The sequence below is a fragment of the Colobus angolensis genome, unplaced genomic scaffold, assembly GCF_000951035.1.
Source record: "Colobus angolensis palliatus isolate OR3802 unplaced genomic scaffold, Cang.pa_1.0 Scaffold8, whole genome shotgun sequence".
NCBI classification, from domain to species: domain Eukaryota; kingdom Metazoa; phylum Chordata; class Mammalia; order Primates; family Cercopithecidae; genus Colobus; species Colobus angolensis.
In genome coordinates, this window is record NW_012121820.1 from 3344825 (window position 1) to 3349555 (window position 4731).

At 49.3% G+C, this 4731-nt stretch overlaps 1 pseudogene; it reads left to right on the plus strand.

The window, feature by feature from the left end:
* Positions 1-4731, plus strand: part of LOC105502578 — a 23085-nt pseudogene that overhangs the window by 1224 nt on the left and 17130 nt on the right.

Genomic DNA, 4731 nt, shown 5'->3' on the forward strand with positions numbered 1-4731 from the left:
TGCGAGGGGCCTCCGCCCGCGGCTGCAGAAAGGGCCCCCTTCTCGGCCCGGCAGGCGCAGCCCTCCAGAACTCCAAGTTCAGAAACACCGTCAAGACAAAGAGCAAACATCGCAGCCGGCCTGCGCTGGGCCCCGCTAAGGGTGCAGAGGGGCTTCAGAACCCATGGCACCCTCTTAGCCGACCTGGGTGGCAAAGGCTTCTCTGAGCCTTTGCAGGAGGGCAGAGGAGGCTCAGGGGTTGGAAGAAGTTGTCCAAGGTTGTGCAGGAGGAATGGGGTAATTACAATGAGTCAGGCTCCCAGCCCAGCTTCGTTGTGGAGTATTGCAGCGAACTGACGAAACCTCCCTGCCCTCCTGGGGCTGACATTCCATCAGAGGAACCAGACATTGGCAAAGAAACCCCTGAAATAAAGTGTCAGGTGCTAGTGAGTGCGGGCGGGGCGGGGGTGGGGGATGGAAATAACGCAGGGAAAGGGGTTGGGAAGTGAGGGTGGTGGGCATGAAATGGCTCCTGGGATGGTCAGAGAAGGTCTTTTGTTTTTGTTTCTTTTATTTTTCATTTTATTTTATTTTTGGAGCCAGAGTTTTGCTCTGCTCACCAGGCTGGAGTGCAGTGGCACCATCTCAGCTCACTGCAACCTCCACCTCCCAGGCTCAAGCCATTCTCCTGTCTCAGCTTCCTGAGTAGCTGGGACTGCAGGCATGCGCCACGTGGCTAATTTTTTTTTTTTTTTTTTTTTTTTTTTGAGATAGAGTCTTACTCTGTCGCCCAGGCTGGAGTGCAGTGACGGGATCTCACCTCACTGCAACTCCGCCTCCTAGGTTCAAGCGATTCTCCTACCCCAGCCACCCAAGTAGCTGGGATTACAGGCACCTGCCACCACGCCCAGCTAATTTTTGTATTTTTAGTAGTGACAGGGTTTTGCCATGTTGGCCAGGCTGGTCTGAAACTCCTAATCTCAAGTGCTCCGCCTACCTTGGCTTCCCAGAGTGCCGGGATTACAGGTGTGAGCCACTGCATCCGGCCTGTTTTTGTTTCTTTTAAATAAAGACGGGTCTCACTATGTTGCCAAGGCCGGTCTTGAACTCCTGGCCTCAAACGATTCTCCTGCCTTGGCCTCCCAACGTGCTGGGATTACAGGCATCAGCCACCATGCCTGGCCAGAAGGTCTTTGTGAGGAATGGAGTCCTGTGGACATCTAGACCCTGCCCGCCAGGCCCTACTGTCCTGTTGCCACTGGTGATGCTGCTGGAAGTCCCCTCATTAAAGCATCTTCGTGGAAAAGTATCCCAAGAAGCAGAAATAGAATGCACAAAGGCCACCTGTGGCAAGACCATGCTTAGCTATCATTCCTTCCTCATTTACTATAGGTACCTCTCATGCTTTCTTTCTATTCCATTCAACAACTCTGCCAGTCCAGGAATCTGTGGAATGTTCCTTTTCCAGCTGAGGGCACTGAGGCTCAAAGAGGTTAAGAGAGTGAACCAAGAGGTTAAGAGACCCCCTAGCAGGTCAGTAGCCAAGCTGAGAGTTGAACTAGGGTCTCTCCCACTGGTACATTGATGTGACCAGGCAAGGTCAGATCTGATTCACCTCTGATCCCCTATCTTTTAGCACAGGGACTGTCCCGGGCAGCAAGGGAAGGACAAAAGAGAGGAGGAGTTTGAGAACAATGCCCACCTCCACACCCATTGGCAGGATTCTTCCTGGTGGCTCTTCTCTATGTGAAGACGCCTGTAATCACAGCACTTTGGGAGGCCAAGATGGGAGGATCACTTGAGGTCAGGAGTTCAAGATCAGCCTAACTAACATAGTGAAACCTCGTCTCTACTGAAAACATAAAAATTAGCCAGGCGTGGTGGCACACGCCTGTAATCCCAGCTACTTGGGAGGCTGAGGCAGGAGAAACAAAACAAAACCCTTTTCTGAACCGTTACTCTGTACCAGGGACTTCCCATGCATTCATGTAAGTCATATATTCAAACCTCATATCTACCACATTACAGATGGGGAAACCGGGACACGGGAGGGTCTCTTGCCCAAAGTCATGCAGCCAGGGAATGGTACAGCTGGGATTTGAGCCCTAATACTTGCACTGTAAGCCACATGTAGATACCTACAGTGGGGAAAATCACAGTAATAAAACTGCGGCCAGTGTTTCCAGCATACTCCATGCGGAAACTCACGTAAGCCAAGGCGAGTCTACTTTATTTATCCCCATTACGTGAATGAGCAAACTGAGGCTGTGTGAGGTGCAGTGAAGGGCAGAGATAGAATTTGTTCCTGGATTACACAATGTTTCTCTTTCCACACCCCCAACTCAACCTCCTGAGTGACGAAGGTGGAGTTCACAGCTGGACATTGAAGATTGAAAGAAATACAGGCTGGGCGTGGTGGCTCATGCCTGTAATCCTAGCACTTTGGGAGGCCAAGGTGGGTGGATCACGAGGTCAGGAGATCAAGACCATCCCGGCTAACACGGTGAAATCCCATCTTTACTAAAAATACAAAAAAAAATTAGCCGGGCGTGGTGGTGGGCGCCTGTAGTCCTAGCTACTCGGGAGGCTGAGGCAGGAGAATGGCGTGAACCCGGGAGGCGGAGCTTGCCGTGAGCCGAGATCACACCACTGCACTCCAGCCTGAGCGACAGAGCAAGACTCTCTTGGAAAGAAAAAAGAAAAAGAAAGAAGGAAGGAAGGAAGGAAGGCAGACAGGCAGACAAAGCCCTCTTAAACATCAATAAGACCGTTCAATAGCCCAATAAAAAACTGGGCAAAGGATAATCAGAAAAGCAATCCCCACAGACTAGAAATAAACCGTGTGTCTGATAAGGAACGTGTAGCTGGGTGTGGTGGCTCATGCCTGTAATCCCAACAGTTTAAGAGGCTGAGGTGGGAGGATCGCTTAAGCCCAGAAGGTTAAGGCTGCAGTGAGCTATGATCTAGCCACTGCAGTCCAGCTTGGGCAACCAAGTGAGATCCTGTCTCAAAAACAACAAAAAAAACACACAACTTATCAAAGCCAGACGTGGTAGCACCTTGGAAGGTTGAGGCAGGATTGCTTGAACCCAGGAGTTTGAGACTAGCCTGGGCAACATATCAAGATCCTGTATCTATAAAAAATAAAATAAAATAAAATAAATTAGCCAGGCATGGTGGTGTGTGCCTGTAGTCCCAGCTACACGGGAGGCTCAGGTGGGTGAATCACTTGAGCTCAGGAGTTCAAGGCTGCAATAAGTTGTGATTGCACCACTGCACTCCAGCTTGGGCAAGAGAGCAAGATCCTGTCTCTAAAAAAATCAAAAATCAAAATAAATAATAATAATTAAAAAGAAGCTAATTTGTGTGGGACTGAAATGTTTTGTTTCTTGATCTAGGTGCTGGTCACACAGATGGGTTCACATTGAAAACAGGCATTGAGATGAACACTTCTGGTTTTTTTGCTGTTTGTTTTTTCTTTTTTGGGATGGATACTTCTGATGTATGCATCTTTTATATTGTCATGCTTTCGTTAAAGATTTTTTTTAATCCAGACATTTCAAGAAAGAAAAAAATGTAACAAGTCAGTCTCCTTCCCGCCCTGAAACAAACCCCAAGTTTCCTCCACAGAGGCCACCACACACAGGTGCTAACATGTCTGTATTTATGTTTAAAAATACTCTGAGCCAGGCATAGTGGCTGGGGCCTATAAGCCCAGCTACTTGGGAGGCTGAGGTGGGAGGATCACTTGAGGCTAGGAGTTCAAGACCAGCCTGGGCAACATACCAAGACTCCATCTCTAAAATACAATTAAAAAAAATTAGCCAAGGGTGGTGGCACATGCCTGTAGTCTCAGGAGGCTGAGGCAGGAAGATAGCTTAAGCCCAGAAGTTTGAGGCTGCAGGGAGCCATGATTGTGCCACTATACTCCAGCCTGGATAACAACGTAAGATCCTCCCATTTCTAAAAAAAAAAAAAGATAGATAGATTGTGGAAGGCCTGCACTTAGAGGAATTCTTTCTTGTCCCTTGGGCCCCTATGTTTTTCTTTTTCTTTTTTTTTTTTTTTTTGAGACGGAGTCTCACTCTGTCTCCCAGGCTGGAGTGCAGTGGCCGGATCTCAGCTCACTACAAGCTCCGCCTTCTGGGTTTACGCCATTCTCCTGCCTCAGCCTCCCGAGTAGCTGGGACTACAGGCGCCTGCCACCTCGCCCGGCTAGTTTTTTGTATTTTTTTTAGTAGAGATGGGGTTTTACCATGTTAGCCAGGATGATCTCGATCTCCTGACCTCGTGATCCACCCGTCTCGGCCTCCCAAAGTGCTGGGATTACAGGCTTGAGCCACCGCGCCCGGCCATGTTTTTATTTTTCTAAAAAGCCTTTACTGGACACGGTAATCCCAGCACTTTGGGAGGCCGAGGTGGGTGGATCACTTGAGGTAAGGAGTTCAAGACCAGACCCCGTCTCTACCAAAAATACAAAAATTAGCCGGGTAGGGTGAGGTGCACCTGTAATCCCACCTACTTGGGAGGCCGAGTCAGGAGAATCACCTGAACCTGGGAGGTGGAGGTTGCACTGAGCTGAGATTGTGTCACTGCACTCCAGCCTGGGCGACACAGCGAGACTCTGTCTCAAAAAAAGAAATGCTGCTGGACGCAGTGGTTCATGCCTGTAATCCCAGCACTTTGGGAGGCTGAGGTAGGTGGATCACCTGAGGTCAGGAGTTCAAGACCAGCCTGGCCAACATGGTGAAA